At 43.7% G+C, this 18052-nt stretch overlaps 1 long non-coding RNA gene across 1 annotated transcript; it reads right to left on the bottom strand.

Annotated features, from left to right (window-relative positions):
- Nucleotides 1-6138: 6138 nt before the first annotated feature.
- LOC105986827 lies at nucleotides 6139-17598 on the bottom strand. Its single transcript, XR_001175132.1, has 3 exons — nucleotides 17525-17598; nucleotides 13156-13403; nucleotides 6139-6274 (listed from the first exon to the last, which is right to left on the bottom strand). It is a non-coding gene; the product is annotated as an uncharacterized LOC105986827 (long non-coding RNA).
- Between the last annotated feature and the right edge of the window lie 454 nt (nucleotides 17599-18052).

The raw sequence follows: 18052 nt of genomic DNA, 5'->3' as shown, positions 1-18052 counted from the left end.
TAATATTGTAAAAGAAAAAGAGAAGAAAGAGGATTGGATGAGGGGAGCCTGGAGATGGCCGTTCAGTGTTGACAGCGCTTTTGCCTTTTCACACAGGTCATAGGCTTTGAACACAGACCATGTGTGGGTGGATGAGCAGAAAGGCTCACTCTGTGATTCTGTCTCCATCTAGCCTGAGGAGAAGAGACTGGAACTGAACTGCAGAACTGTAGCAAGGAATCTGATTTGCTCTGAGAGGGTCTTTTGGATAACACTCCATTGCTCCATCACACATTCCAACAAGGGAGGGGCAGGGAGAGGGAGAGAGAAGGAGAGAGGGAGGGAAGAAGGGAGACAGAGAGAAAGAGGGAGAGAGAGAGAGAGAGAGGAGAGAGAGAGAGCTTGTTTCTTGGACTAAAGTCTTCTGTTATGGCATTCAACAGACAGAGTGAACAAGCGCTTCCTGTGTACCTGCGCTATACTGTGCAGGAAGATAAGCTTCCGGAAATGAATTTAGGCAAAAGTGAGGAGAGATACTATATAACTAATCGTATTAGGTCACAGTAAGTGCCATAGCTGGATTTATGCCAGGACCTTAGGGGATACAAAGGATGGATCATGGGAACTGTCTTGTCTAGTGTGTGTTGATCTGTGTGTGTGTGTGTGTGTGTGTGTGTGTGGTGTAGCAGTGTGCTGTATGTACCTGGTGAGTGCACGTATGTAGGCATAGATGCATGTCAGTATGATGCACACATATGGGTATCAGTAGTGTAGGCTATGTGAATGCTTGTGTATAAGTGTGGCTTTTGCCTAAGGTGTGAGTAATGGAGGAAGGCATAGTACCTCCTGTGATGTAACCAACACCAGGCTCAGGCTAGACCAAGAGCCCTCTGCTGTCCCCTAGGGCGTGGGAAGCAGACTGGGCTGTCAGCATCAGCCGGGACCTTGGCTTCTTTTTGGGAAGCTCTATCCTCACAGACAAAGAAGGGGAACAGGAGTCTTTTCTTTCCTTTCCTTTTCTTTTCTTTTTCTATTCGATGTTGGTAACTGAACCTAGAGGGTAAAAGGATTCATTCTTGAAATTATTAAGTCCTACCCCTTTGAGATACCATGACTCATGTCAAGGGTCATAGTTCATTTTAATGTGTTTCTATAAACTTTTGGAACTTTAATTTTTTTCTTCCATGTTTTATTGAATTTGAGGGGGGGGAAGATCATTCAAAAAAGGCAAACTTTGCTATGAGATTATAAAACTACTTAAGGTACAGGCATCTGACCCTGGGATTAATTCAGACCACTTGACTCCTCCATTTTTTTTTCTGTTTTAAGGGGCTGTTTTTCCTTTGGCCTGCTCTTTTCCTGTCCCCCACTCTGCCTGCAGGCTCTGCATCTCCGTCTCTTTTGTTTGTCTTGTTTCCTTTGATTGACAGCTGGGTTTGGAGTCATATTTCCAGACTGACCTCACCTATACCACCAGAGCACTCTGGGACTTTGCTTCTGGCCTCATGCTCTGAGTCAGGCTGGGGAGGCCCCACTTACCCACAGCCCTTCGGACTTCTACCCTGTGGGCCACAGGCCAGGCACCTAGAACCTGCCTTCTAGGCTCTGGACTAAAACATTCTGTGGACTCTTTAATTTTTGAATCTTCTATCTGGGACATATCCCCTTCCCCCATCTTTCTAAAAGGTGACAATTATTCTTCCTTTACAAATTGAAAATCCTGCAGATTGGGGGTTGGGGGAGAAGAATTTCCTAAGGATTTCTGTCCCTGTCCACTATTCATGAAAGAAATAACTAAAATGCACATTATTTCTCAGCTATGGACTTCCAAGAACTGGTACTTTTCAACTAGATTTCTGTGTACAAAAATATCCCTATGAGTTTTTCAGCCCAAGGATCAAGCCATAATTTAGATTACAAATTGAAGACAGCTATCAGTCAAGGCCACTAGATTGTAGGGTAGACAGGATTCTCTTCCCAAAGGCCATGCCTTTGCATATTTCCTTGGACCTAAGGGAGGATGAAATTGTAGTTAAAGTGAGGGCTGAGAGCAGAGTAGGATTTATTAGAGGTGAACTTGATGTTTGAGCTCTTTTAATTGTTTTATTTAGTATTAGCATTGGGCAGTAGGACCGTACTTGGATTTAGACTGGTGTGGGGAAGGGGAAGGTAATGCATCTTAGGCTGGACTAGAGGTCCACAAGGGCCTAGGGTTTCTGAGTAGTTGCCCTTGGTGTCAATAGTAGGGCTGGGTCATGTGATTAGCTGGACTCCTGGGAGCTTGTGTCTGGGGAAACTCTCTTTAAGGGCTGTGTTTACTTCAACCATCCTCACTCCCATTGTCCGAGGCCTAAGTTCTTCTGATGAAGTCACTTAACCTCTCAACAGCCCTGTAAAGTAAGTACCAGGGTCTCACTATTTGCAGTAGTTCCTGTTATCTGTGAGGAATGTGTTCCAAGACCGGTGGATGCATGAAATAATGGATGGTACCATCTATCTATCTATCTATCTATACTATACTATATATATACATACATACTTATGATAAAGTTTAATTTATAAATTGTGCACAGTAAGAAATTATAAACAATAGAAATAAAATAGAATAATTACAATACTATACTACAGTAAAAAGTTGCTTCAAATTTAAGGGCTGTTTATTTCTGGAACTTTCCATTGGACCCCAATGGAAAATGAAGCCATAGATAAGGTTGGACCAACACATTTGTGCTTTTCTCCCCCTTCCACTTGTTATGATTTAAACACATATTTTTTTCTAGGAAGTTCTGAATCGATCTCTCATGTGCGTGTGATCTATTCTTCTTCATCTTTCCTGGACACTGAAGTCAGGTTGGTCATTAGGAAAAGATAAATATCTCCACTGTGGTAACTTAGAGATGCCTGTGAATTCTTTGATGTTCTTTCCACTAGGGTAGAGGGGTTGAGATCCTTAACCCCATCTGGGCTGCTCTTAGTGAATTACTTGGCTATTAGCATGTAGTAGGAGTCAATGTCTGGAACTTTTGAAGTGGGTTGTAAATTACCTTGAGGCATCCACCTAGCTCTGTGGAATACTCCGATGCAGGAACTCTTATGCTAGCCGTACCCCTCGGGTCATTAGGTCTGGGTTCAGCCTCCCAGCCGTCAAAACACTAGAAACATGGACACAGACAGCTCAGACTCTCCAAACTAGACCATCTGCCAGCTGACAACATTAAATGACCTCTGTAGATGCCATGTGGAAGAGATGAATCATCTTGCTTATACCCTCCCCAGTTATTAGCTTGCCTAGCTGAGGTGTTGTGAGGAATAAAGTAGTTGATTTTTTTTTTTTTTGGGTCCGGTCGTGGGGCCTCAACTCTGGGCCTGGGCGCTGTCCCTCAGCTCTTCAGCTCAAGGCTAGCGCTCTACCACTTGAGCCACAGCGCCACTTCCGGCTTTTTTCTTTTTTCTTATGTGGTGCTGAGGAATCGAACCCAGGGCCTCGAGCATGAAAGGCAAGCGCTCTACCGCTGAGACACCTTCCCAGCCCAGTAGTTGATGTTTTTAAGCTAGTAGATATTGAAATTGTTTGCTACGTAATGGTAGGTAATTGGCACTTTTTTCTGTTTGTTTTTTAAGCACACACACGACACATAAGCATGCGTGCGCACGCTGGTATTAGGGCTTGAACTCAGGGCCAGGGTGCTATCTGTTAGCTTTTAAGCTCAAGGTCGGTGTTCTACTGCTTATACCACAGCTCCACTTCTGGGTTTTGTTTTTTTGGTGTTTAATTGGGGATATGGCACATGGACTTTTCTTCTTGGGCTGGTTTTGAACTGTGATCCCCAGATCTCCTGAGCAGCTAGAATTACAGGTGTGAGCCACAAGCAAATAATAAAAATGCTTGCTAATAATCACAAGGGGTATAGTCATGAGCAAAATACATTCAGCTTGGCTCTCAGGATTTGCTACACAGTGGATAATGTGGCATTAAATAAGTACACCCTTTAAAAGATTACATATTACCATCCATGGTGTCCAAGTAGAGCAAAATGCTATAGAAACATTAAGGGTAGTCAGAGTAGGTTTCTCCAAGGAAGTAATATTTGAACTGAGACTTAGGGATTTAATCAGATACAGGATAGAGGAAGGGTATGAGAGCAGTCTGGCCTGGGAAAAGGCCAGGGTAAATGAAAGTCCTAAGTCTGGATGTTGCTTGATTGTCTTTAGCCCCATGTGACTGGAGTAGAGGGAAGGGATGAGTCTGGGCTCCACGGGGCAGAGGGGCCAACAAAAGCACATAACTCTCCATCCTACATTGTTTGACCTCTGCACCCATATCCCTGGCTCCATGGAGCTCTTTGAAGGCCTCTTTTAAAGTTTAAGTGATTCCACATTGTTAAGTAATGTGAGTGTGAGTTCCTCCAGGATCAGCTCAGCATAACTCTTGGTAGATCTTGTTCCTGGACTTACGCCTTTCTGCTCTCAGAGCCACCTCAGCTTCCTGAGCAGGCCTGAGCCCACCTGCACCTGCCTGGCTCTTCCCTCTAGTGGATTGCCATTCCTCCCCTCCCCCCGGTTTGCTTGGCTAACTGCTCCCTTGTTCTCAAGACTTCTCAGCAGTTGCCTCTCCCAGGACAATCCCAGTGTGTCTGAGGACACTTCCTCCACTCCACTCATATCTCTGTCATATAGGAGTACAAGCCATAGCGGTTCATAATTCCATCTTGTCTGTAACTGAGCATTTTTTTTCAGGAAGAAATGTCTTTCATTCTCCCTTGGTTTCTTCCTTTAGGAGTTGATTTATTGAAGGGCCAATGATTCCAGGTTGACTTTATATACAAATTTGGTAAGTGTGCTATGGATAGTCTTATCTTGTTCATTGGCAGACAGGTTGACTAGAGCAAGACAGGAGCAAACCCTGAAGTATCTGTGAATAAAAAAAACCCCAAACTATTGTACATTTCCCCTTTCCCATCCTAAGCCATTGCATCAAGAGCTTGGAAGAAGTCAGATGAACCACTTCCGTTAGCTCCTCCTAATCCAGCAGTATAGGGAATCTGTGAAGAAAGTGAAATGAACTTGACAGCACAGAAAACTCTTGGTGAATCCACTGCTCCTGATATTTCTAAGATTCCCAGATGATTCTTTTTTTCGGTGGGGGGGGGGGTCCGGTTGTGGGGCCTGAACTCTGGGCCTGGGCGCTATCCCTCAGCTCTTCAGCTCAAGGCTAGTGTTCTACCACTTGAGCCACAGCACCACTTCTGGCTTTTTTCTTTTTGCTTATGTGGTGCTGAGGAATCGAACCCAGGCCCTCATGCATACAAGGCAAGCACTCTACCACTGAGCCACCTTCCCAGCCCCATCCCAGATGATTCTTAAAGTGACCCCCATGATTTTTTTCTCACATATCCAGACTCTGCTCCTTACAAGGAGTGTCTGGGAGTTTCTAGATCAAAGGGGCTTCCTTTGAGATTGAGGATTATGCTCAGCACCTGCTCTCCTTCCTTATGAATCAGACAGTTGTACACAAAGAGCGTATGAGTCACTCACTGCCCCCATAGTAGAGCTCCAGGCAACCTTAATACTTTCTGATAGAGAGAGAGAAAAGCATTTTGGGAAAAGCAAAAGAATGGTGGTGTGGTCAGTGCTGGTGGCTCATATCTGTAATCCTAGCTACTCAGGAGTCTGAGATCTGAGGATTGCAGTTCAAAGCCAGCCCAGGCAGGAAAATCCCTGGGACTCTTATTTCCAATAAACTACTCAAAAAAAAAAAAAGGCCAGAAGTGGCTTTGTGGCTTAAGTGGTAGAGTGCTAGCCTTTAGCAGAAGCTCAGAGAGGGGCTGGGATGGTGGCTCAGTGGTAGAGTGCTTGCCTTGCATGCATGAAGCTCTGGGTTCTATTCCTCAGCACCACATAAACAGAGAAAGTCAGAAATGGTGCTGTGGCACAAGCAGCAGAGTGCTGCTTTGAGCTGAAGAGCTGAGGGATAGTGCCCAGGACTGAGTTCAAGCCCCACAACTGACAAAACAACAACAACAAAGAAGCTCAGAGACAAAGCCCAGGCCTAGAGTTCAAGCCCCAGGACTGCCTCCCTGCAAAATAAAATAAAATCAAATAAAAAGACCCCAAACCCCACACCAAACCAAACAAACAGAAAGAATGGTGGTATGTGAGAGGCAGCGAGAGTAGAGGCAAGAACAGATCTTGGTCTGGGAAGTGCTGGAGATCTTTGTGCTGGTCCTCACTCTTCCTCACCTTGCGCTGTGACTTTGAGCAGGTCTTTTCCTTCTTCTGTCCTCGGTTTCACCATCTGTGAAAGTAGATCAGAAGAACATAAGTAGGGTTTTTTTTTTGTTGTTATTGGTTGTGGGTCTTGAACTCTGGGCCTGGGTGCTGTCCCTCAGCTCTTCAGCTCAAGGCTAGCTCTCTACCACTGGAGCCACACAAAGCCGCTTCTGGTTTTCTGAGTGGTTTATTGGAGATAAGAGTTTCACAGACTTTCGTGCCCAGGCCAGCCTCCTGAGTAGCTAGGATTACAGGTGTGAGCCACCAGTGCCTGGCTCATAAGTAGTTTTAACCTGTGCTAAAGTCATAAAACTCTTTGGGATCCTGAAAATCCCATGGAAACTTGTCTCAAAAATTTACACACACACACATGCTCAAAAATCTGTCTCAGAGAATCTACAATTATCACTGTCTCTTTTGCTTGAAAATGTCCTGACTATCTGCTCAGCTACACCAGCGTCTCTCCCGTCTTTCTGAGTTTTGAAGTTGTTGATCCATGTAGTTCCTCTGAGGGCCTGTTATGTCCTGTTTAGTGAAGGAAACTCTTCACATAATTCTTGCTTCTAAATCAACTTGAATATATTCATTCATTCTAAGTGAAAGTCTTGCCTAAACTATGGGAACAGAATTCAATTTGACATACTCACCTTTCTTCTAGCTTACTGACGTCATTCCTGCCCCAGACAGGGTCAGCAGTGGGTCTACACTTGCCTCCTTCGTAGGCTAAGTGTCATTAAAGGGGCCCTTTGTGTTCTCTTAGAATTATTATTTTTTTCTTGTCACAACCCTTCTTGTGTGTGCTCTTGCATTCCTAGAACTAGTCCTATAGTTCAGCATCACCCACTGCTACACATTTTGGCTGATCATGGATTTTTAGATCACAGGAAAAAGTCATGGTCATCTTTGTTGGAAAACAACCCAAAGATGATTACCAGGAGCCAAGGAATTCAAAGCTCAGAGCTTCCTACTTGTGTAATTTCTCCCCAGGACTTCTCCCTAGCACTTCTTCCTTGGGGCGATATGTTTTGTTAATGTTGGTCTGGTCGTGGGGCCTGAACTCTGGGCCTGGGCGCTGTCCCTCAGCTCTTCAGCTCAAGGCTAGCACTCTACCACTTGAGCTACAGCACCACTTCCGGCTTTTTTCTTTTTGCTTATGTGGTGCTGAGGGTCGAACCCAGGGCCTCATGCATGCAAGGCAAGCGCTCTACCACTGAGCCACCTTCCCAGCCCCGATGTCTGTCTTTTCTTCCACTCTAATTTCTTTGCCTTCACATTTCTGCTGTGTTGAATGCCTTGAAGGGCATGAGGATTTGCAGGGCTCCAGCTAGGATGCCTTGTCGGGGTTTAGTCAGATATGAGCAAGTGGCTTACATTCATTTTCCTGTGTAGTTAGGCTGTTGCTGGCCCTGTGTATTGGGAAGGACTTCTGGGACCATCTCTGTACAACCTGGCTAGGTAAGGTGCATGGTTTGAGGGTATTTCAAATTGTGAGCTATTCTTTTGAAATCCTATTTACCCAGTATTTGAGTAGCAGGGGAGAAACACAATTTGGAATGTATGGTATGTTTCTTCCCTAGGGCTACTATAACAAGTTACCTCAGACCGGGTAGCTTAAAACTACTCAAAGTTCTAGAGTCAGCCAGGCACTGGTGGCTCAAGCCTATAATCCAAGCTACTCAGGAGGCTGAGATCTGAGGGCCATAGTTCAAAGCTAGCTTGGGCAAGAAACATATCAACTTGATGTAGTCTAGGATTTTTTTGTTATTGTTGTTAGAAATATAAAGCTATAAGCAAGAATTTAGTTCTTATCAATGCCAAGTCAAAATAGGAACTCTTTTCTGCCAGGAAAATACTCAATTATATGTATTTCTTTTTTTAGTGAAATATGATTTAATCAGAATTCCTCCGTTTGTATAGTATATAGACTGACAATACTTCACATAGCTAGAATGCCTGTCTATAAAGTCATGTGTTTATAATTCTCAACTTATCACGAAATCACATGAGCCATGTTAGATTTCTAGATCATTGGCTATGAAATACATCAGCGAAATACTGCAACAGTTCTAATAAATGACACAAAAAGAACCCTAAAGCAGTTAATGAATATTGTCAATTTGTATATTTAAGTTGAACCATTGTACAAGGTTATGTAGTATGTTCTGAAATTAGTTCATCCATAAAAGGACTTTATTGGTGTTTTCCCCAAATATAATGACAATTCTAAAAAAAAAAAAAAAACAAAAACACATGCCATTATCAATATCAAGTTGTGAAGCAAAAAGAGAATTTTTTTTTTTTTTTGTCAGTCGTGGGACTTGAACTCTGGGCCTGGGTGCTGTCCCTCAGCTCAAGGCGAGTACTCTACTACTTGAGTCATAGCACCACTTCCAGTTTTATTGGAGATAAGAATCTCATGGACTTTCCTGCTTGGGCTGGCTTTGAACCATGATCCTCAGATCTCAACCTCCTGAGTAGCTAGGATTACAGGAGTAAGCCACTGGCGCCAGGCAAAAAGAGAATTTTTTGAGTGGTCAGTAATAAAAAAAAAATCTGACCAATGCTAATAGAGGAAAGACTGAGTTATTTTTGTATAGTCTTCATAGAAAACTATTCCACAACACCTCTGGTATAAGAAGAATCCACAAAGCAGTCCACAGTTAAAGAAATAAGTATCTCCCTGAAAATATTATCAATGTGGATCAGGCAGTTTGAGTTTTGTTGATGAATTATTTTCTTGTTCTAAATAACTATGTTTGCCCCTTTGTATCTGAAGGATGTGCATCTGTGAAAAACTCATATCTGTCCTGAACCTATACACATTTTTTTCCTTATCATCCCTTAAACAATGTGGTATAATGACAATTTAGATAACATTTACATTATATTATCCTAGGTATTATCAGTTAACTAGAGGTTAAAGTATACTTGAGGGTGTGCAAATACTGTACCACTATATGCATATATATATATACACACACACACATATCTTCTTTCAGTCTGTCGTTTGTGTTTTCATGTGTGTGTGTATTGTTTGTGTGCATATGCGTGAATACATGTGCGCTGGTTCTGTGGCTTGAACTCAGGGCCTGGATGCTGTCCTTGAGGATTAAGGTTTAAGGCTAGTGCTCTTAGAATCAATTTGTTCCACACAATTTCTGTTTTCTTCCTGGACCCTACCACAAGCCATGAGCTAGACACACCCTCTGGGGGTACTTGGTGGGAGAAAGAAGCAGGCCCATGTGCTAGACCAGCCCTTCTTGTTCTCCCTGAGGGTGATCTATGGCTTGTCAGAGGTGTGGGCTCTTGTCACTTGCCGTGTGTGTGTGTATGTATATATATATATATATATATATATATATATATATATATATGACTTGAATGTCCCCAGATTTTGGTGTGGGTGTGTGGGTGTGTGTATGTGTAGGGGACTATAGATATAGATATATAGCTATGACTTGAATGTCCCCAGATTTTGGTGTGTGTGTGTGTGTATGTGTAGGGGACTATAGATATAGATATATAGATATATAGCTATGACTTGAATGTCCCCAGATTTTGGTGTGTGTGTGTGTGTGTGTGTGTGTGTGTGTGTGTGTGTGTGTGTAGGGGGCCTCTTAGAACCAATCCCCTGAGGGATTGTCAGGCATTCCTATCTTTTATGGGTGTTCAGGATATTTCCATCTTTCATAGGTGTTCTTTTAGAGGCTGTTCTGTCTCCTTCCTCTGTCTGGCAAAAGGGTAGCCATGCCCTCAGAAGCTTACCTTCTTGTAGAAAACACAATTCTACATTACAAAGCAGTGCACAGCACAGTAAATGTAAAAGAGCAGCATCCACAGACATGAATGATGCTTGATCAAATGTCTGTGAACCCTGTGACCCAACCAACTTAATACATAGAGTGAGACATCACCATCACACATGCGGTCATTTCTGTGGGGCCTATACTGTCATGGGATCCGTATACATTTGAGCCTTAGTAGAAACTGCCAGTTTCCTACTCTGATCGTACTGATTCGTACTACCATTAGCAATGTGCTAGAACTCTACACTCTTGCCAGTTCTTGGCATGGTCTGTCTTTTATTTTAACCTTCATGTTGGTCTCAATGATGTTCTGGAGGCTTTCTAATTCTGTATTCAGTGTTGTTTTATTGGTGACTTGAAATCAGCCAGTGAAAGGTTTCTTATAACTATTACAAATTAGGGTTCTTCTCTGCCCTTTCCTCCTCCAGCTGTTTGTTGAATATCTACTAGTGTTTACTAGTAGCTCTTGTTGTGTTTTTGGTTGTTGTTTTTTTTTTTTTTGTCAGTCATGGGGCCTGAACTCTGGGCCTGGGCGCTGTCCCTTAGCTATTCAGCTCATGGCTAGTGCTCTACCAGTTGAGCCATAGCTCCACTTCCTGCTTTTTCTGCTTATGTGGTGCTGAAGAATCAAACCCAGGGCCTCATGCCTGCAAGGCAAGCACTCTACCACTGAGCCACCTTCCAGCCCTCCTATTGTGTTTTTAATTTGCCTTTCCTTTCCTTGAGGAGTTACAAACATCTGCTTATATGTGTATTGATCATTTGTTTATTTTTATTTATGAGCCCTCTATGTTTTGGATTTACCCCTTTAGAATTAGGCTGTTGTTGATAGTTTTAAAAATTGTTGTTGATTTGTAGAAGTTTTTTGTATATGCTGCTTGGAAGTTCTTTATATTCATAACTATATATCTTCTCTCAGTCTGTTGTTTATGTTTCACTTGTGTGTGTATATATGTGTACACGTGTGTGCATGCATGTGTGCTGGTTCTGAGACTTGAACTCAGGGCCTGAATGCTGTCCCTGAGCTTCATTGCTTAAGGCTAGTGCTCTACTTCCTGTTTTCTGGTGGTTGATTGAAGATAAGAGTCTTATAGACTTTCCTAGAATTTAAGGTATGATCCACTGGCTCCTGGCGTTGTCTTTTTATTTGTTAACTAGTTTTAGTTTATCCTTTGTTTATGTGGTACCAAGGAATTGAACCCAGGGCCTCATACATGCAAAGTTAGGACTCTACCACTCACTAAGCCACTGGTTTTGGTTTTTGACTTTTAATGAACATTAAAAAATCTGTTATCTTTTGTGCTGGTCCTGGGGCTTGAATTCAGGACATGGGTGCTGTCCCTGAGCTTTTGTGCTCAAGGCTAACCTTCTACCACAGCTCTACTTTTGGCTTTTGGTGGTTAGATGGAGATAAACGTCTCACCCACTTGGTTGCCCTGGCTGTTTTGAACTACAACCCTCAGATCTCAGTCCACTGAGCAGTTAGGATTACAGATGTGAGCCACTAGCACCCTGATGAACATTTAAAATTTCTAGTTGAAATATATTTGATCAAGTCTTCCTTTTATAGGTTGTTAAGAAATATGAGCTACCCTAATGAAAGTACTAATTTTAAGGTCTATTGAGGCAGATCTTTTTTACTTTGTAATCTAAGAGTCTATGTATTTTAAAGCTACCTCAAGTATACATGGCTTCTCAATGCACCAAATGTTTCTTAACTTTATTCATATATATATATGCATACAAGTTATAAACACAGTGAAATGCTGTTTTTCTCATCTATTGAGTTAATGTAGATAAAAGTTATATAAATTATGCATTGTATTATGATGTAGAGAAAGTATGGTACTGTCATATATTGTGGTATCTATGTAAATAAATGTTAATTAGACAAAGAACAATTTAGCAATATCCAGCAGAGAAAACAAACCAGCAGAAGAACTATGCATATGCCCTTTAATCTGCCTTGAAATCCTTCCTGTAAGAATGACCCTACTAAAATTCTCAGGTGTACACAGAAGAGTATGTCACATGGATATTTACTAAGGCAGCATTTGTCATAGAAAAAGCTGGGAAATTATCAGAAGCCATATAATAGAATATTAGCTACACCAATAGCATATAATAGAATGTTAAGAAGTCAATACAAGGAGGCAATGCTATACCAAAAAATCATATTGCAGAACGGTGTGTTTACCTTGATAAATGTGTAAAAATAGATATAGTTTATACATATGCATGCATGTCATTATGTGTATATTTATCTATCCATACTAGTGCATTTAAATAAATTTGTTGAAGGAAACAAATTCAGCTACGGTGTCTGTCACTGGCAGTGATGAATTGAACATGTATTTTCCCTTCACTATTGACCTTTATGTATACTTTTCTTTAAAGCTCCTCAGGTGATCCAATCATCATATATTTTATGTGAAGAGACCCCCCAGCAGGGAAGGAGTTCTCCTTGAGGTTTGACACTTGACTTTATGACGAAGTAGTCATCTTCCACTCCTCAATTTCCTGCTTCTTCTTGGTGCCAGCTCTTAGAATCAATTTGTCCTACCCAAAGAATCAATTTGTCCTACCCAATTTCTGCTTTTGCCTGGACTCTACTGCAAGCCATGAGCCAGACACACCCTTTGGGGTTCTTGGTGGGAGAAAGAAGCAGGCCCCCATGCTGGACCAGCCCCTCCTTCCTCTTCTCCCTGAGGGTGATCTATGGCTTGTCAGAGGTGTGGGTTCTTGCCACTTGCCGAATAGAAAGCGCCTTTGTTCTTGGGAGTGAAAATAACCCGAAGATAAATGTTGGGGCTTCCTGCTCCTGGAGTGTTTGGCTCTAGCTGCCAGAGGGCTCCTCCCTGGAGCAGAAAGTCTGGGGGTGGAGAAAGGCAGAAGTGGGTTTCCCAAAAGGAAGATCTTGGCCATGAATCCTCTGGGAATTGTGACCTGTGGCCCCTGGAAAGGAGCCATGTGCTCTTTTCTAATGTAACCCATCTCCCTAAAAAAAAAAAAAAATTAACTCCCACTGTCAGCCACTGCTGTCAACCCGTGGAAATTATACTTACTGGTCATGATGTGACCATTCTGTATATCGCCTTACCTGTAGCTGCCCTTTCTCTTTCCACAATTACTCTCCTTTATCTTATCTCTCTTCTTTTGTCTTCAGGCCCCTACCACATCCTCCTTGCCCATGTCTGTTCTCTGGCTCTTGTTGAGAGTGGGCGGGACACTGTTCTGCACCTGGTTGCTGCAAACCCCATAAAGTTCAGGGTATGACTCTTGCATGGACCATAACTTCCCCACTTCCCCGATCTGGCCTGGGCAGGACTGAATTGGAGGATGCTGGAGCTGCCAGGAGAGGAAAGGGGGAGGGAGAAGGATTGTTTCAGACTGCTAGAAGTCTCAAAATAAAGCCCCAGGCAAGATTTGAGGATGTTTATTTTTTTCACAGTCATTCCTAAGGTTGCAGGGAAAGGGGCTATTTTAAACACAGGAACTTTGAGAGGCAGGCTGAAGCCTTCCGAGGACCCCAGAGGATCAGATATCTATTTGGGACAAGAGTAAGAGTAGCAAGTCTTCTACAAGAAAGCTGGTGGGGAGTGGGGGGAGGATGGGATGAGAAGGGGAAACAAAGGAGGAGGCTACAATGCTTGATAAGAAATGTACCCATTATCTTGCCCATGTAATTGTAGCCCCTCTGTACAGTATTTTCACAATAAAAAAAAAAGAAAGTTGAGAATACTGTTCCTCTACTCAAACCCCAGCCCTAGCTCAGAAAAGAGGCACTTGGAGGTGCGGGAAGTCAAAGCCAATGACAGGATGAGAAGATGGAAGAGAAATCCTCGTAGGCCACAGCTCAGAGCCTCTTCTACAAGCATCCACCCAAGCCTCCTGTGTTCTGGGTGAGGCTATAGAGACATAGTGAGCTCCAGGGCCATTGACAGGAACAAACAGCTCTATTCCCTGGTTGCCCGCTCTGGTTTTTCTTTTGGAGTGGCAGGTTGAAGGACAGTCTCTGAGACTGACTGGACCCCAAGGACAGACAGTGCAAGGTGACACGAACCTTTCTCCCTCTTTTCCCTCTCCTGGCTATTCTTGCTTTCCTCCCACAGTGGGAGCTGGCAATTCAGAACCTCTGGAGGCAATACATAGATGTGGCATTCAGGATTAAGAGTGCCTGCTTCCCCCATCCCTGCCATAGTGAGCTTTGCTTCTCTTTGACTCTACAGGTCTTATTGGTGTTCAATAAATACTCAGACCCTATGATAGGCACTTAACCTTTATGATCTGCTTCAAGGCTCAAAAGAGCTTTTTAGATTAGGTATGATTATTCCCATTTCACAGATGAAGAAAGCCTAGACTCATTAGTGGTGGGTCCAAGGTTGTATACCCTTGCACACTAGGGTTCTGTTGCTCAGTGGGTATTATTATTGTCCCCAGTTTGCCAGTAGGAAAACAAGTGTAGCCAATTTAAATTCAGATGGAATTGATGTTCGAGTCTAGGTTTAGATCACTACTCTCCTCTTTCTCAGATCTAGGACTGGGGCAGTAGCCTAAAGCAAAGGATGATGTTAGGCTAGCTCAGTAGGTCCTTACCTGAGAAGATCCTTCTGCTTACTTCATTTTATTTTTTCACTTTAACAGATATGTAGTGAGCACCTATAATGACAACGTTGGGCAAACTACTCGCCATCTGTAGGTCTTAATGTTGCTTCTGTAAACGAGATAATTATAGTACTTGCTTTGGAGGGTTGCAGTGAGAATTGAGCAAGATACTCTAGTTAAAGTCAGATACATAGACAGTGCTCAATACATGTTGGCCTTTATAAGTATAGAAATAAAGGTACACAAAATGGGATGCATCCCCAAATCAAGAGGGGCAGAGACAAGTCAATTCATCCTACGGGATGGGGGTGGGGTAGCGAGGAGATGCCTTGTCCTGGGACAGCAAAGGTAACTTGTGATAGCAGAGAGTCTGTAGAGATGGGTGTGTCTGGGTAGCCTTGGCACAGGGTTGTGGGGAAGCCAGGCAGAGGTTGAAGAATTGCACTGGTTGCAAAAGGGCTTTTTATATCAAGTTGCACCTCTGAGATTTCAGCAAGAGTCTTGCAGCCAGCCTTAGAAATCAAGTTTGAACTTTGGTTTTGTTTGTTTGATTGATTGATTTTGGTCAGTTATGGGGCTTGAACTCTGGGCCTGGGCGCTATCCTTATGCTATTCAACTCAAGGCTAGAGCACTACCACGTGAGCCACATGGCTACTTCCAGTTTCCTGTGGTTAACTGGAGATAAGAGTCTCATAGAATTTCCTGCCCAGGCTGGCTTTGAATGGCGATCCTCAGATCTCAGCCTCCTGAGTAGCTAGGATTACAGGCATGAGCCACCAGAACCCCGGCGAAGTTTGAACTTAGAACTTTTCAAATGCCTTTGAGAACCTCAGTCTCCAACATGTAAATGCTTTGAGAGTCATTCTGTGTTTTTTCCTTGTGTGTGTGTGTGTGTGTGTGTGTGTGTGTGTTGTGTATATGTACCGATACTGGGAATTAAATGTGGGGCCTAGGCACAGTCCTTGAGCTTTTTTTGCTTAAGGCTGGCACTCTACCTTATTATAGCTCCACTTTCATGTTTTGGTTATTGATTGTGGATAAGAATCTCGTGGACTTTCCTGCCTGCCTGGCTTTAAACTGTGATCCTCAAATCTCAGCCTCCTGAGTAACTAGGATTATAGATAGGAGCCACTGGCACCCACATCACTCTGGTTTTGAAAGAGATTAGGGTCCCTGACCTGGAGTAAAGTGCTCAGAGGGTATTGGGTATTTCAAAGAGGTACTTTCACCCACATACTCCCTCAAGGACTTTCTGCAAAACCAGATCTTCAGAATCTTGCCTGGCACTGGTGGCTCACACCTGTAATCCTAGCTACTCAGGAGGCTCGTGGTTCAAACCCAGCCTGGGAAGTAAATTCTCTAAGACTCTTATCTCCAATTAAACTCCAGAAAACCAGAAATGGCTCTGTAGCTCAAGTGGCAGTGCTCTAGCCTTGAGCTGAAGAGCACAGGGACAGTGCCCAGGCCTAGAGTTCAAGCCCCACAACTGACAAAAAAAGAAAAAGTAAAAGAATCTATCACCATGTCTCCTTGCCAGAAATAGCCCAGAAATGTCATCCTTGATCAATGAATGGCTACTGGGAAAATTCTCTCCAGGAGGCCAGAGGCTGGAGGGTCAACAAGAGCTTACTAGCTGACACATCTGGCCTCGGAGAAAAGTCATCACCCGAGCCTTGGGCAGGCCCTTGGCTTGGTATGTGCAGAGAACAGCTGCTTTGGTTTAAATATTAATAATGCAAAATGAAATGTGTGGGGTGCCCAGCACACCAGAGCCCAGCCAACGTGCATTGATCTAATGTCCTCTGCACTTGGGTTTGGAAAAATGTGGTCAGTGAATTTAATATACTTTTTGGCAAGGGAGAATGACAGTTAACTTCTCTCCTCACTAAAGTGGGTTTTGACCCTGGAAAGTTAAGGCAGGGTGGTTTCTCTCTGGGTGCCAGTAAGCTTGCCACCCTAATTTTGTCAAGGCCCTTTTGCTCTGCCCACCTTAACATTCTTGGGGGTCACAGGACATCACACGGAAGGAATATCAGAGAAGAATCTAGATTTGGAATGAGGATCTAGCAGTGTCTGGGTAGAGGGCAGAAATGATCAGTGTTCCTTCCAGCTTGAACTTGATGCTGTCTAGAGGGACAGACTCATTTTCATTAACAGGCAGAGAAGTATTTAAGGCAGACAGAGCAATCTTATTTGAAAGTGAAAGGAAAGCCACTAAAGTAGAGAGACTGTCTGAAGAGAGGGGGCCCCAAAGAGGAGAGCAATGTTATCCTCTTGGAGGGTGGTTTTTATAGTATGGGGCTTCTCCCATATCTCCGGTGGACTTTGCGCTGATTGCTTGTTGGCTTGTGCATTCACTGCTGGGCTCTTTTCATTGGTTGACAGAGCACACAAGGCATTATGGGAAGGAAAAGTGTTTAAGCTGGAACTCACAGCATTGTGGGAAAGAGAGACATTTGAGCACCTGAGGTACTATGGGAACAAGAAGTGCCATGTTATCTGCTATGTGTTATGTCTGTCACTCTTCATCCCTATTTACCTAACAGTTCCTCATTCTTTCCCATAAGCTCCTTCCTCCAAGAATTTCTGCCCCCATTCCCTCCCTGTTTTTGGAGCCCGCTCCCTGCTGGGCACTTGTGGAGGATGTGGGTGCCACTGAGTTCTCACAATGGCTCTGAAGTTGGACAGATTGCTCCAGAGCCCCGATGTCTGCTGCCAAGGGCTTGGTTTCCCTTAATCCCACTGCATTTTTTGCATCCCAGGAAGGTTTTCTCCTGCCCACTGCTTCCCTTACAGGCCATGATCGGAGGATCTTTGGCCAGTTTCTTCTTCCCAGCATCCTTAGCCCTGGGGTCTCTCTTACCAAGTACCATACTCTTAACAGGCTTCTGGAGAAGTTAATAAACTAGTTGATGACATCACAGCCTCCCTGAGCTGAGAAGAAGAAGAAGAAGAAGAAAGTCAGAGCGCTAGGATTTGTTCAACAAAAACACCCTGTGCCAGCTTGGTCACAGTTATGCTGTCACTGTCACCACAGAACTGGAATGAAGCTGACCAAAGTTTCCCAAAAATCTATCTCTGGTTTTACACAAACCAGTAATGTTCCCAGTTACAGGCGTGAGCAAATCATCCCGCAGTGCCAGCCAGGAAGCCCTTTGCTAGTGGCCCTGGGTAAGGCCTACTGGGGGAGGGCATGGGGAGCGGTCCAAACAGAAGGGTAAAACTCACCCAGAACCCCTCAGAAGGTAAGCAGTAGTGGACACCAGAGAAGTAGTCTTGCCTGGGGAGGATGGGAGCTGCGGTCTCCCCAGCTCGGGCTCCAGCTGTGCCTACACTCCAGCCCTGTCCCCCCCACCGCCTTGGCATCCAGCCCCTGGGGAAGCTGAGAGAA

Source organism: Dipodomys ordii, unplaced genomic scaffold (assembly GCF_000151885.1).
Source record: "Dipodomys ordii isolate 6190 unplaced genomic scaffold, Dord_2.0 Scaffold37, whole genome shotgun sequence".
Taxonomy (NCBI): Eukaryota; Metazoa; Chordata; class Mammalia; order Rodentia; family Heteromyidae; genus Dipodomys; species Dipodomys ordii.
This window is presented reverse-complemented; position numbering and strand designations above follow the sequence as displayed.